Source organism: Euprymna scolopes, chromosome 21 (genome assembly GCF_053919585.1).
Source record: "Euprymna scolopes isolate OS-2025 chromosome 21, ASM5391958v1, whole genome shotgun sequence".
NCBI lineage: Eukaryota > Metazoa > Mollusca > Cephalopoda > Sepiida > Sepiolidae > Euprymna > Euprymna scolopes.
This window is the reverse complement of record NC_136502.1, coordinates 24,511,603-24,528,674: the sequence shown is the minus strand read 5'-3', so window position 1 is coordinate 24,528,674 and position 17,072 is coordinate 24,511,603. Positions and strand designations below refer to the sequence as shown.

Below are 17,072 nucleotides of genomic sequence, written 5' to 3'. Positions count from 1 at the left end.
AACTTTTATTTAAAAAAAATGAGTACCCTTACAATGCCTGCAATTAATGTATCAAGTGTTAAAAATGCTATTTCAAACCGAAACATGAAAATCAACTCTTATAAGAAGACAACGGTGCATATAAAAATGATATTTCAAACTTAATCTTGCCAAGGAGAAGGTGGAAAAGAAAATGTTTTGGATTGGACATCTCTTAACAGTTGGGTGTCTATCAACCAACTTGTCCTGGATTGGAAGGAATGGCAAAAAATAAATCACATGGGTTCGTAATCCGCACCAAGCAGAAGATGCAACTCATCATCATCATCATCATCATCATCATCATCATCATCATCATCATCATCATCATCATCTTATACACCACATAGGTCAATACGTCTTCTAACAAGAAACTCAATTATTTTTATCATGACATCTGTAGATGAGTTCTTGCTTCACTTGATAAATCAAAGAAAATGTTATTTAAGATTTAAACATGACAGACTGACCAATAAAAAAGCTATTTATAGATTGTTGTTTTATCCAATGTCAGTAGACGCAGGTGAAACGTGAACAAATTCCGATTGCCAGAGTTCTCGGTCGGCCATTGCAGTAACCAGCTCAGTTTCTGCCAGACCAGTTTCCTTTTCAATAATGGATTTCAGTGTTACAAATGGATATCCAACTCTCCCTTTTGGGTCTGGAGTCCAAAGTAGGAGCTTTCCTACCGGTTTATCATGGCAACTAATATGACCGGCAAGTGCTAGACGTCTCTGTCTCACAGTATCGGAAACACGAGGTAGGGAACTATACAATGACTTGTTTGTTGAGTGACTTTTCCAGGATATGTTGTAGGCTAGTCGAAGCATTCTTGCATATTTACTATCGAGATGTTTTCAGCATGATGTGCTTAGCGTCCTCGATTTTGAGCGGTACAGAAAGATTGACTCTATGCAGACTTTGAAGACCTTGGTCTTGGTTTCTTTTTTGATTGGAGATTTCCATACTTTCTCTAAAGAATGAAGTGCACTCTATGATAGTGCGATCCTAACATTCATATCATGATCACTTTCGGAGTAGCCTCCCAAGTATTTGAAGTCGTCAACACAGTCAATTTCTGATCCATCCGATGAAAGCAACGGGGCGTTAGAAGATCGATTTAGATGCACATACTTTGTTTTGGGAGCATTGAGATACAGCCCAACGTCTATACACACCTTCTCGACTCGTTTCCGAAGATCCTGAGCAGACTCAATATAATCCTCAAGGAGTGCAATGTCGTTAGCATAGTCCAAGTCCACTAGCATTGATACATACAGATGCATCCATCCAATTTGTATATTTAGCGATAAAACTCAGCAAACCGGCCGGTCCCCAGAGCATTTTTTTTTTATAAAAAAACTTTTATAAATTATTTTTTACTATGAAATAATATTAATAATATTTATTGATAACAAACATTGTTGCTAAATAAAGAACAAGCCCCCCCCCCCCCAAAAAAAAAAACAACATTTTTTTTTTTTAGTTATATTCGGGGAAACTAAGTTCGTGTATATTAAGTGTAGTTCTTTTGTTTAAACTAAATAAATTTACACATAATATGAAAAAAAATCAAATATATCCTAAAAAAAAAAAAATTAGGATAAAAAATGGATTTGGTAGAATTTAAAAGAAAGAATTATTTCCCTTACTTTTGATTATTCCTAAAGTCAGGATCAAGTATTTAGACTAAAAACCGATTATTGCGACAACAGCAAGCAAATTAATTGCAGTGTTCTTTTACCATAAACAATTTTCATAATATAAATATTTATAATAGATAAGTATTGGATGTGAAAATTGGATAGGCATATGGTTTTTATTTAACTCTATATAAATGTGCAGGTTGTTCTGATTTGTTTTAAACTTTTGATGAAAAACTTTGATGTTATATTAATTTTAAATTCTTCTCTACAATCAATGCATATAAAATAAGTTTAGGTATATAAATATTTCTTTGGGGACTTCAATATATATATTCGATTATATTTTATTAGATCTCAGAAACAGTGATTTCCTAAGAAGTAACAAGACGTTTGAAACACTAGATGCACATATCTATATATCTTTTGGGTGATATGATAGCGTGTGTGTTATTTTGTGTGTCACGCTTACGTCCTTTTTCTTCGAGTGACTGTCGTTTAATTGTTATGGCTTTCCATTCTTGTAATAAATAATTTTACCAAGAATTCTTCATAAGTTTTGGTTTCGGTTTCGATTATAGCTGATAGTACTCAAGTCATCTGTTTTTTTTTTTTTAATTTTTTTATAAATAATTTTATAAAGAATTCTTCATAAGTTTGGATTTCGGTTTCGATTATAGCTGTGGGAACTGAAATCATATATATATATATATATATATATATATATATATATATATATATATATATATATATATACATAACTTACTAACTAGCTCTACCTACGTATTGAGCACTTTTGAAGTAAATACTTAAAGTTTACGCATAAATCTATACTTTCATATATTAATTTTATGTGAGTAAATTAAGTAATTATATATATATATATATATATATATATATATATATATATATACATTTTTTGGGTTTCGGTTTCGAATCAAGCTGATGCACCCAAGTTATATGGATATATATTTTCATTTTTGAAATCACAACTTTATAATATATAAGAATCGATAGAGAATAGACTCTATAATAATATATACGAAATCTGCATAAATTGAAATATCATATTTAAGCATATTTTACGACCAGGCTATGCCAACCGTCCCTGCTAGCTTAGATAAATACTTTTGCAGTTTTAACAAAAGAGCTACAATATCAGGGGCTCTCCATTTACTCTGAACATCCACAGAATGCCAACATCAATATATTACACATTACTGCTGTGGAATTTCCAGAGGCCCTGCTTGTATATTTAGTATAGATCTATATACTTATAACAAGTAAGCTACACATAAAAATTGCTGCGATAGACATAATTGTACTACCAAGCTCTACCGTCCCAAAGGAGCATTCACTCTAGGTGGGTTGAACAGATTTCCTCCAAACGAGGAGGTTTTAGAAAATCAGATTCACAAGTGATCTCCAATCGTTTGTATATCCCCATCAGGGTAGATGACGATGTTAGGTTTTTGAAGTTCTTGATGGTGTCGGCGTCCTCCTACATACAGAGCCTGGTATTCCCAAATACTTGCCCATCTGGTACTGACCAAACTCAACGTTGCTTAACTAACGAGAACAGGTATGTCAACATGATTATGCCTTATTTATTAAGCTTTACTCGTGTACTGAAAAGGGTAATGTAGAATTAATAACCTGAACCAATCGAAATTAATGGGTATCTACAAGAAAGTGTTCAATATCGCATGAACAGGGATAGAATTAACCAAAATAATTGATGCCGCATTCACTCAATCCAGTGATTTGTGCTAAATGAGTTGTAAAATTAGACAAACTCCACCCTTACAACGATAAACATTAATCTACCAATCAAGATAAGCATGAATTATGTGCGTATTTAAAGCAATAATGTTCAAAACTCTTGACCGTTTATGTCGGTGGAAGTTTATTTCTAATTCTCTTTATATAAAGTTACATATCTGCACAGAATAATCTCCTAAACTAATGAACCGATCATTATGAATTTTGGAATATATATTCTAAATAACATGAACATATTATCTCCATTTTGGGAATGTACTTACTCAAATTTGTCCCCCCCACATCCCCCCCCCCAAAAAAAACTTTTGAAAGAAAAGAATTACTCTACATTAAATTTGGAGTTATATTAAATACATTTTTTAAAAGAATTAATGCACACATGTAGGCATCTAATATGTATGTGCTTGATAAAATCATAAACTATTGAACTTGTTATATATTATGGAATATGTATTCTAGGCAATAATGTGAGTCACATGGGCACATTTTTTTTGTAAACGTTACCATTTATGAGGATGCCACCGAAAACGTATCACACTCCTAAAAAAAAACAAATATAAATATATAAATAAATAGAATTAAAAAAGCATTAAAGTTCTGAAATTTGAAAAAGAGATTCTATGCAAAATAATAGATGATATAGACCATACATATTGGCTGTTAATTTTTTTTTGTTTTTAATTTGGAAATGAAAAGGTTATTTGCGATAATGAAAAAAAATTGTGTAAAACCGTTTTTGTATTTTTAAAGTAATAATTTATTTTTCATTTCATTTTAAAATTACAAGATCACCGTATTAAAAAAATTCCTAAGATAATTGAATTTTGCAAGAAATTTTAATCAAATTTATCGAATTGACTTGATAGAAAAACTATAATCAGTTATTTCAAATTCACTCATTTTCAAATATTTTAATATATTGTGTCTTTTTTGTGATTTTTTAATGGATTTTACAATATTAAATTATTAGTAAAAGTAGGCGACCAGAAGCACTATATTTTTGTTAGTTAAAAAAAAGAAAAAGAAATGAAAAAAAAAATATGAGCAAAACGAAAACAAAGTTTAATGCAACTAAAAACGCCTTTTACAATTAAAAATACTTTAATTCCTGACATTTTGCAAAGCAAAAACATAGATATTTTTCTCATTAAATTGTTTTCATATAAATTTTACATTTATTGTTATATATTTAATATTAAATTGTTTTTATCATTAATACGCAGTTAAAGCAAAATTGTTTTAGTCTATTAATGTAATTTTCAACGCTATTCATGCTTACACGTTCATTTTCTTTTTTATTATGACTTATATTTGAATTTATCTTTTGAAACATGAAGTAAGTCATAAATCTATGACATCACGCTAAAGCTATAATATTATAAGGTAATGTTTTAAGCTCGAGAAGAAAGTCCAAATAGGTCAGATGGTAAATCTCAGACTGAAGGTCTCAAGGTTTCGGGTTTTTTTTGGGGGTGGGGGGGGGGTGAGGGGGGCATTATTTACTATTGATGCAATATTCTCCATTTCTAGAAGTAATTAAAATCGGTCATTTTGAAATGAAATATGTTCCTCAATGTATTAGGTTTAAAAAAAATTCTGACTGACGGATAAAATTATTCATCTAATGGAACAGAAACATTTACAACAAATTGTTTTGCAATTCATTTAAATTTTTAACAATAAAGAACATATTAAAAATCATATGGTTGGATTGGACTTATTTCTGTGTCGGAATTATTAATCAAAAAAAAAAAAGATCAACATAAAATTATTTTCTCTTTTGGTGAAGAAACTTGTCTCAGCGTTGCTCTGGTGGAATATAAAAGACTGTTTTAACTATAAAAAATATCTGCAACCCCGCCTCCTCTGCCTGTAAACTTAAAATAAAATTTATTTTAGGGTTAGGTTAAAGTAAAAATAAATAAAAATAGATAAATAAAGTAAAATTGTGGTTTGTATTGTGTAGATTGTTCGCATATTAGAATGTGAAGGAACGTTTATTATTTATTTTTAAAATCTGGTGTAGTATGTTGGAATTATTATGAGGGGAAAAATGAAATAAACGGTTACTAAAAAATGATTAAATGTATTAAGGAATTAATCCGATGATGCGAGTTGAGTGGAAGGACTAAATGGATTGACTGAACCTCTTTGCTATCTTCTTTGTGGAACTATTATAATAGTTAGATATAAGTGTAATACATAGCTTTGTGAAACCCACTTTAAAAGTGATAAGTGAAAAAGATTTGTTTAGGAAGTTCATTTATTTTGCTATTAAAACTAGATGTAGGGGAAAATCGAGATCATTTTTATTACATATACTAGCAGGACCCATTAACCGGCGTTGCCCAGCGGAAGCCTGCCCGCCACTCCTTGCAAAAAAGTAAACTACGGTTGTTGTTGGTGGCCACTACCGTCTCTGAACAATTGCAGACACTGACGACTGTGGTCGAAATGAAATAACCTAGCTTTCACTTGCGATTAGTGCTGGTACTGTTTGAACCTAAATAAAATTAATTAAAGGAATACGTAAATCAGTATGAATTATTAAAATTACGAAAAGTGCTCCATTAGAATAAACCCACTTTAAAAATGATGGGTGAAAAAGATTTGTTTAGAAGTTCATTTATTTTGCTATTAAAACTAGATGCAGAGGAAAATCGAGTAATTTATCTTCTATCCTTTATATATTAGTGGCCTAGCAAGTGAGATAACTGAAGCAGCAAAACTGAAGCTAGTCTGCAGGACAATATATATACAAATGTAGGCAAATTTGGGCATATTTTATTGGTTTGAAAATGTAGGTTCTTTTTTATCAATTGTCATAAAATTTTAACCTAGAATAATATAACGTTAAAAAAACCTGCAAATTTTCATGTAGATTCGTTCCATAAAACCAAAGATATGAGTATTTCAATATTCAATTTGGCTACCAGCATAGATATATCCATAGATATACCACCTTTTTTGGTAATTTTATAAGTTCCAAATATCAGCGACTATTGATCAGAATTTGACAAATATAGGCTTGTTGGAAAGGTAATGATCTGAATTGTATAGTGGGGTATGTGATATTTGCCCTTAAGGTCGCATATTAAGGGGATCATCCAGAGCCTATTTTTGGCACCTTTTTACAGCCATGTTTCAATCATAGTCATTTGTTTACCTAGTTTTGCATGTGAATTACAAAATATCTGATATTTCCCCAAAACCTCTGGCCTTGATGGAGGGGCGAATAAAACTTGCTGCTATGGCTTCAAATGATCTGAAATAACAGCAAGAGGAGATTTGATTCCAAATATTTCTCATGTGTTATGTCTCCTGTCTTTGGTTTTCATACATAAAGTAAAATTCACAGTGTATAAGGATTATTTGATACTGGAGATATTCATAATCGTACCCTATTTCCAAAAGAGGGGAGATATAACATGGTGTTATTTCAGATCATTTGAAACCATAGCAGCAAGTTTTAGTCTCTCCTCCATCAAGGCCAGAGGTTTTGGGGAAATATGTGTGTGTGTGCGTGTGTGTGTGCGCACGTGTGTGTACACACACATGCGCACATATATATATATATATATATATATATATAAGAATAGCACATAAATTACATAATTTATGCAATACATCCCAAAAAATGTCATTAAAATTGAATCTGTTGCCAAGATTGTCGGAAAAATGGTTGGATCATTCTACTGCTCCAGTAGATATCTCACTGCCGATGCAATTCTCTGCCTGTATAAGAGCCAAGTACTTCCTAGGAGGGATTACTGTAGCCACATCTGGACAGGAGCTGCTCAGAACACCCTGTCCTGTCTTGACAAAGCCGGCTTCGAAACCTAGAAGGTGATGTCCTTTTCTTTTTCCTGCAATCTCTCCCCACAGAAGAGACGTTGCGAGTCTGTCTCTTCTATCGTTATTTTCATGGCAGATGCTCGTCTTAGCTTCAATCTATGGTCCTCCCCCCTTACCAGATTTTCATAAAAAAACACTATCAACAATTTCCGCCACTCTCTATCTGTGCCTAAATCTAAATGCAGATTCCATAAACAGAGCTTCTTATTTAGAACTGCCCGCCTGTGGAACTCTGTTCCATTGTCCTGCTTTCCAGCTGATTACAATATGGTTATCTTTAAGTCCAATATAAACAATTTTTTTCTTGAGCTGGCTCCTTAAATAATCAAATCAGACACAATTACAACTAGTAACCATCACTACGCTGTTGTCCTGGTGACTACTATATATTTATTAACTCTTATCCTCGAGTAGCCCTCAGGCTTTAATAAGTGCTAACTTTTTAGTAAAAAAAAGTGAAAACATGAATTCTATGATTTTTTTGTGATTAAAATAATGAACTGTTTTTTTTTTCTTTTTGCAAAGAGTTTTTCCATGAAAGGGTGTGTTTGGGGGAGGGGTCATATAATAGATCTAGAGGTGAGGATAGGGAATTAGCTTTAGCACTCAAATTGACAAGCGTGACAAATGTTATCTTCGAGATTTTTTTCTTCTGTGTGCATAGTGCATAGTGTGAATTTGAATTTAAGAAGACAATACAATGCATTTTTTTTTTTTTTAATAAACATTAATTTATTTAAAATTCCAAACAACTTTGTTTCGATGAAACACGTTTTAATCAGGCATGGAATCAATTAATGTCTTTTCCTTTTTCTTTTCTCATGACATGGTATCACTACAAAGTCTGTGTGGTCTTGAATGGTGTGTGTGTGTGGTTTGGTTCATATTCTGTAAGTTGTTCGCCATTTAAAATGTGGAGGAGCGTTTATTATTTATTTTTAAAATTTGGTGTAGTATGTTTGAATCATTATGATTGAAAAACTGAAATAAACGATTGCTTATAAATAGTTATACATATTAAGAAATTAATCTGATGATGTGAATTGAGTGGAAGAACTAAATGAATAGACTAAGCCTCTTTGCTATTTTCTTTGTGTGTGTGTGTGTGTGTGTGTGTGTGTGTGTGTGTGTGTGTGTGTGTGTGTGTGTGTGTGTGTGTGAAACGGCACTACCTCTATGCAGGTTTAACCAGCTTCTTCCAAAGGAGGAAGTTCCATGGGAGTATGAAATTAACAAGCGATTGCCAGTCGCATGTATATCCCCATTACGAGAGATGACAACATTAGGTTTTTGCAACTGTTGCACGAGGTGTCGATGTCCTCTTACATACAACGTCTGGAATTCCCAAATTGGTCACCAGTTTTTGTTGCTTAAATTCGATGATCTGACTGGAACCGGTGTGTCAACGTGATTATGTCATATATGCATCTTTGGTTGGACTTTAGTGATAGGGGTAAAAATCGGGACTACTTCCTCGGTTAATGGCGATAGTTTTAAAAAATTTTTTTTAAAAGTTTTTATTAAGTTTTTTTCATTTTTTAATAAAATATGGAAAAATTTTTTTGCAACATATTTCTGGAATTAAAATAAATATAAGAAACTAAGGCACTATTTTTGTATAAAAAAAACAACTTCATTTTGTTTTATAAGTTTCTCATATTTATTTTAATTCAATAAATGAAAATTTTATGTTCATGTTTTATTACTTTCCCTTTGCAAAACACAATCATGCTCTGCAAAGTCAAAAACAAAAACAATGTTTTCTACAAAACAATCAAATGAAACAATATGAATAAATATTTGAAGATATAAAAACGAAGCATAAAAGCTTTCCAAAATTACTGTGGAAGAAAAAAAGGGGAAAACAACACAGCTAAAAACTAATACAGCATATTTAAAATGTTAGAAATTAAGAGATCGATCAATATTTATTAATTGATTTAAAAAGGGGGCGTGGGTTTTCGTTATGCAGGGGTGGGAAATTAAAAAATTAATCTAATCTTTTTTTTTCTATGAACACTTAAAAAAAAGATCTAATAATTATTACAATCTAATATGTATTTCTAAAATTAAAAATAGTTAGTTCTACAGAATTTTGACCTGTTTTTAATAATTTTGAGCATTAACATAAAATTTATGTTTAGTTCAGCAAAAGTTCATTTGTTTCGGTTCAAATTCTTTAGAAGTATCCAAAAATATATTTCGATCATTCGGATTATTATTATGTAGGTTGTTGCTCTGTCTTTTTCTAAGAACACATGTAGCGTTCGATAATGAATTAAATTACAATTTTAATTATTCTCCAAAGTACATAAAAATGTGTAACTATACAGAATTTAATCCAGACTGTTTTTATAATACAATTTGTTTATTTAGATTTAAATTCGGTAGAAGCATCCAGAAATGTATTTAGATTATTAAGACTGTTATTGCTATTTTTGTTGAGGAATCTTCTGTTTTTTTTTTTTATCAATGAATGAGTATTCTATAGAATTTTAGCTGAACGTTTTCTCCTATAAACAGAACGAAGAAACTATGAAACAAATGTAATTTGTTAAAATATTCTAAGTATTAAATCTTGTGTGCACTATTTCGAAGACGATTGTATTGTATTGTACTTATAGAAAGTGTTTTTGTAAAGAATTGAAAACTAATGTAGGAAAATTGGACGAAAATCATAATAAATAGCTATTTTAAAGAAGTCATCAATAATGACAGGATCTGCAGTGGGAGGTGTAATAGAAATTGTAATTCTGTAGTTATTTATTGATATGCATTCTTATATTCTGTGAACATGATCGGGACGAATGGTGGGAAGAAAAGGCAGCATGCTAGAAGTATATAAAGAATAATAGCATTCATTTTGTTTGTGTATGAAGAAGTGAAAATGGTGTATATTTGAAAAGTGAAAGTATTTCTGAAGGTTGTTTTTTTGTAGTAACAAAATAGTGATAATATAAAAATTGTAGTTTTTAAAGAAAAGTCTTTTACTGAGTAGACGATAAATGGATGCCATGTTTGTGTTGCGTTTGGCAGGAATAATCTAATATTCAAAGAATAGGATCGATAGCAACTATGAAAGAAAATATAGTAGAATAACAAAATTAAACAATAACAGCATGAGCCTTTAAAAGTACACAATTAAAGAGAATTCCCGGTGATTGTTAGGAGAGTGTAAGTAGATATTTTAAAGTGAGTGAAAGATATGCCCACTTCTTCTAAGTATGACTCTTTTGTAAAAGTCAGGAAGGTCGGAATTAATATAGGAAATTATGAAATTGAATGAAAGTGACTGTTAATTTCTGGAAACATGCATCAGTTGTGATCATATTAGATATTAGTCAAATCATGTTCGAATTCAGAGGGGAAAATCGACTTTATTATATGTATAAATATATACAAAAAAGAATTATTTAAGCTCTGCCATCTTTGCCACCATGCTAAATACATAAAAGTCTGTTTAACTAACACGGATCAAGCAAATTGTGACAAAGGCCAGCTATAGAATATACCTACTCTTCTCATGTTTTAAATCTGTTGTAGTATATTGGAATTACTATGAGTGAAAAAAAAAAAAATGAAATAAACGGTTTCTTAAAAGTAATTATACAAATTAAAGAATTAATCTGATGATGTGATTTGAGTGGAAGAACTCAATGAATAGACTAAGCCTCTTTGCTGCCTGCTTTGTGGAACTATTATAACAAGTAGGATTTTACACTTGCTAGGATGATGTCATTTCATATGTTGTAGTAATATTTAAATGTAGGTACTTAAGAATAATGTTCAAAACTTTATCTATAATATAAATCTTACTTGTCTGTTTAAATGTATGCATGCATGTATGTATGTATGTATGTCAAGGTGGTCAAGGTTTGGTGGGGACATGTGTTAAAAGCACACAGATGTCTTAGAGCCATACTGTGCTTCTTCCAGACAAATCAACCCCACGTGCACATCATGACCACTGCCATGCAGACTGGGCTCTGATAAACGGCGAGTGTCTTGCGCCATATAACTGGACTTCGACTGCCTTGTGGGCCAATGTTCTTTTAACCAAAGGCTAAGGGTGAGGTAACCTTGACAGAAACCTCCAGAGGAGCTTAGGCTCTGTCAGCTGCAGCATACCTGACCCACCGGCGTGTGAAGTATGCTCTGGTGCCCAGCAACCTGAGTCTCAGTCATGGATCAAATGGCATGGTGGGTGGAGAGGGCTCCCATAAGCTGTGGTGAAGGCAACCTCTCTAGGAGAAGGAAACCCTGATATAAAACCTGCGGCAACTGCTGCTTCCAACGATGTTGACTTGCTCTTCTTTTTGGTTCAGTGTGGCAGTTGTTCAGAGAGTGGGATTGCACAGGCATTACTTGATATACAATTGAATACACACTTTGCAATCAGTGTGTCTCTTGATAATAAAAAGACTGGCTGTAGCCTGAAACAGCAAACGGATATTCGATGAGGACTGATGCAGATATGGGCCTGAATGGCAATAAAGGCTCTGGAACTTCCAGGGTCTGGCCTGGTAGATGTTTAGGGCACCACAGCTTGGACCCGGTCATCAGTAGATGTGCTGGACTCTAGAAGGTTTATAGAGATGACCGTCTGGCATGTGCTGCTAGTTGCGCTCATATTTGCGTCATTTGAGCCAGAGATATATCAATAATGGCAATACTCGAGAACAAGTTGCTGCCATCATGTATGTATGTATGTATGTATATATTCTCGCTTAAAACTTTCAACAGAAATGACGGATTTTCATCAGATTGGTATCATTTTGAAGCTTGACATCTTGGATGACAGGTATCGAAAAATTGGCAAAAAGCATTAATTCCTTCACCCTTAACTGGGCAGTTTTCTACAAGGACTGGGTCGATTTTTGCAAGCCATTTTTGCAAGTCATCGTACCGGTTGGATTGACTTTGCCTAATTTTAATGTTCCGAACTTCCGGTCGCATCATGGAGTAGCAGTAAGGCGTCAGATTTTCTTTCACTTTCTTTTCTGCCTTCGCACCACAGGTTCAAGCCTGCCTGCCTAGTATCACGTTTTTTTTTTTTTAAATTTATTTATTTTTTATTTTTTTTGCTCAACAGACGCCTCCAAACACCCGGGTAACACCAGGCACCCAGGCTAGTTTTTCATAAAAGATAAAACGTTTCAAGTTAGAAGTAGGATGCTTACTACTGTTAGTATATATTTCCATTACTTACACCATGTTGTGGTAGACATAAATAAGCTCAATGTTTGAGGCACACACAATACTTTTTATTTGCATACTGACAAACGTACACAGGCAACACAGCATAAAAGAACATACACTAAGAAGGCTTGTTACTCACTATTTGTAGTGGTCTCTACCATACATGGTTGGTTTCAAATCTAAGACAGTGTCTTTATATTTAACTATGTGGAATCCTGTCCCAACATGAATTGCACTCTTTCTCCTTTAGTAGACTGCGTCTTTCTGTCAAAGAAGAAATAACTCACTGGTGTCCTTAGCAACCAGTCTCATTCTCCCTTGTTCCCTTACATTGTGTCACAAAGTCGGAAGTGACATGTAGTGGAAAAACTGATGAGATGTTCCTTAATTTTTAGCTGTATGTAAAAACGGTTATGCCTTTTCCCTTTCAAAGATGAATTTAGGATATTATTTGTGTATACCGTATACTAGAAAAAAAAAAATTACTACAAAGATATTATTAAACCCCAATAATTTTGTGTCACCATTATTTACATCTACTGCTATTAATTAACATGCATCATGAGAGAACAACAGAAAAGAACAGGAGAGAAACAAACTGCTACTGTGATACTATCGAGGTCCCCACCCCAGAGCTGGAGGTGATTTATCGGGGAAAGGATTGTCAGAAGTAGAAAAAAGTCATGACCAATGACAGTCAGAAGAAATAACTCCCAATGGGAAGTAGGATACATAGTCAGCTGCACTCTGGGACAAAGTCCAGGCATTTAGGATTTCCTGTCAAGGTTAATATATTGAGTAGTCGATTTAGTTTATGACAATTTTTGTGATAGTTAAGTTTGAAGCTTGGGCAGATGAGAGCAGATAGTAGTATATATGAGGAAAAATGAAATGAGCTGATCAACTAATTGACAATGATGTCTCGAGAGACAGCTATTAACAGATGTTTGGAGGTCCTTTTTCTACACTGACGATATCACACACATTCATTCTACAACTGATTTATGCACAATATATCAGAGTTTGTTTTTTCTTGTAAGTCTGTGTTGGTTTTATTTTCTGTATACTTATAAACCAGTGTTCGCACGCTCGGCAATCATACAGGCAACATGGCCAGAATGAGAACAAGAAGATGAAAAATAAGAAAACCATGACACAAATGTTGGGATTGGTGATTGCCGAGGGGTGGCATATAGTATTACACTACTATGTATCATCACACTATCAACTGAAACTTGCTGTCTGGATAATCTTCTGGGATCAAAGAATTAGTCCATATAGTTTTACACTTAAATTAAATTCAACATAGTTTGGGCTAATTGGGATTTGCGCTCAATTTGTCTACAACCAAACACTTACAGTTCAATTACAACAGTTCGTCTACACTTGCAATTAATATATAGGCTTATATAAAGTTAGATTTTTATTCAAAAGGAAATAATATGATAAGTACTTAAAACATATAAGTATTTAAAAACTTTTACAAAAATAACATAAAATCGAGTATAAGCATAGGATACAATGTATTAACTGCATTAAACAACATGTAATTTTTAAAGTTATTTGCTATTTCACAATTAAACTGATTATTTAAAAAATTTTCAAAGACAATTATAAATGCAGTTGAAATTTTGAATAATAATAACATGACTTAATACTAGCAGCTATTTTTCTCTTTATATGCCCATTTAGAATAAAGATGGAGAATATGGGCGCTTCTACAGAATTGGGACGAGATTTTGTAGTCGATAAATGGGATTTTCAGATAAAAACAATGGTTTCAACTAATTTTTTTGTCAATTCTAATAAATTACAATGGTAGCTTCCAAATTATGCAGCCGAAATTATCCGAATATTACTGAATTATTAAAAAAAAAAACAACTTTAATTGTGTTAGTAGGTGAAAATTTTCCGCCATCTTGTTGGAATCCAAATGGAAAATTACCTTCCTTTTGAATTCTCCTGGTTTATTATCATTTTCATCAAATTCTATTTTTATTTTCTTTAATAAATAATTTTCTACCTTATCGATTTTTGTAATTTTTGGATATAATCATCTTAAAACTATGAGAAATACGTAGATACCATTGTTTTCATGTGAAATTCAGTTTTACGATTTCTGAAATTTCGTCTCAATAGTGTAGAAGCACCAGGATATGTATTTAAAAAGAATAATACATTTAGTACCACAATATCCTATAGACTTATTGCCGTCTTACTTCTCCCCTAAGTTTCAACATAACTTATAAACATAATATACCAGCATTCAAGTATGTTATATAAATACGCCTTGAGATACGTAGATTAAATGCATATTCATAGACTAAACAACTAAGGTAGAGAATGACTCACTAAGGACCAAAAGTGAGACGTTCGGAAATTTAGGAAATTAATGGTTTTCGTACAGTTGAAATATGTGTAGGTTGGTATTGTCTATATTAGGGAAAGCTTTTGCACAAGTTAATCATAGAGTAGGCAGTAATGATTACACGTGTTAGCTATGAGGTTGAAGACTGTAGCAGCAACAGCATACATCATGCATCACTCTCGCTCTCCTACCCCCCCTCCCATCTCTCTCTCTTCCTCCTTCTCTCTCTCTCTCTTCCTCCTTCTCTCTCTGCGCAACTCAGTGGGGAGAATGTATTCTTGAATATAATACAATTTTTTTGCAAAATACTGAAAATGCTAAAATCATCACATCATCTAATTGAAAACAGATTTGTTGATCATTCAGTTTCGTCAATCAGTCATTAATAAAACTTGGTACGAGGTAGGGAGTGAAATCCTAATACCACCCATTCACGTTGATAATGATTACGACTATGACAACAGCATATTATTTTCATTGTTTCGACTCTCGAGTATATATTCAACACAATTAGACACAGTTAATCAACGGAGAATCACATCACTCTATATAACAGCATATAAGATATTTGAGAGTCAAAACAATGGAAAGAATATGCTGTTGTCATAGCCCTAATAATGATACAAGGAAATCGAAAGTGCTAGGCAATATAATTACAAAAGGAAAACGATATTTTTTCAAAAGAATATATAACTGAAATGTTTTATTCAAACATGACTGAATTCAAATGTTTGCATAACATTCTCGATATATACAAAAATATATACTAGATATATGGTATTAAAAATTAAATAAACTCCAATTTGCCATAAAATTTGTGTACAAGGGAGATAACTATTAAATGGTAAATTTCTGCTAATTTCTTTGAATTTATATCATAGATTTTTGTTTTTAAGAACAGAAGTGATATCTTTATGAAAAGATGATTAGTAGGAAAACATTGTGCAACTGTCTTTATCATCAGACTAGCAGCAAAATTCTACCCTTCACTATAAATGTTTTTACTCTAATACTTTATTTCTTTCTCTTCTTACCTTTGGAATTTCCTTCCTGTTTCTCTGACCGTACCAAAATTCAGAAATTTAAATATAATGTGAACAAGCATTTTGCTATCTAATTCCTACTTGTACTACCCCTTCTCTCCCTATAAATCTGGCCAATATCAGAATAGTTCCTTTTGCTTTAATGGCAGTATGCTTGTGAATAAAGTTTTAAAAGATATATTCCAAATTATCAGAAAATGAGAAATCTAAGATAATTTAAGATAAACTAGTTATCATTAATCGATTTAATCTTTAAAACAAAATACAAAAATATATACTAGATATATGGTATTAAGAACTAAATAAATTCCAATTTGCCATAAAATTTGTGTACAAGGGAGATAACTATTAAATGAGTTATCTCCCTTGTCAAATTAAGATTTTGTGATTTATGGAATTAATTTTGTATGACTAGAACTAATCTTTTTTTGCTAAAATTTGGTTTATTTGATTGCCATTATATATATATTCATTTATGCAAACGCATGTATATATTTACATGGCAATTAGGAAGCTTAACTCATTATTTTAAGGGAGGCAATTCTATTTTACTAAAGTATTTGAAAATAATTTTTTTCTGACAATTATTAATAAAATAAAGTTACTTCTCATAGAACAATGAGTTAAGCTTCCGAGTTACCATTTATATATACAGAAGTACAGATGCATTTATATATATATATATATATGCATTTATATATATATATATATATATATATATATATATATATATATATATATATATATATATATTAATGATAGGATGATTCCAAAATTTTTCCCAATTCCAATACAAGTTCGGATTCCGGTTCTTTTAAAATTTCTTGACATTTAATTAAAGGTCCCAATGTTTTTTCAAAAATGTTCAAATGACTGTACCCCACCCCATCCATGTGTAATGTCTGTATATATTTCGTAAAACGTAAAAATACACTTGGGATTGGGTGGGGGCGTATACTACAAGAGTAGATCTTTCTAAAGATTTTTCTCTAATGTTGTCCTTGTAATTGATTGAAAATTGTAAGACAAGATGTTTTCATTTTAAAACAAATCTCGTTTGCATTTGGTTGTCGTTATTATTATTATTTGAAATCGTCATAAACGATTGAAAAGAATCGACGATTGGTATGCAAAATAAGAAAACAGTTTAGGAACATGTTCTCT

At 32.0% G+C, this 17,072-nt stretch overlaps 1 long non-coding RNA gene across 1 annotated transcript in view; it reads left to right on the top strand.

Annotated features, from left to right (window-relative positions):
• LOC145242060 (uncharacterized) overlaps nucleotides 1–17,072 on the top strand; it is a 315,387-nt gene that overhangs the window by 37,354 nt on the left and 260,961 nt on the right. The gene's annotated exons all lie outside the window — the stretch shown is intronic.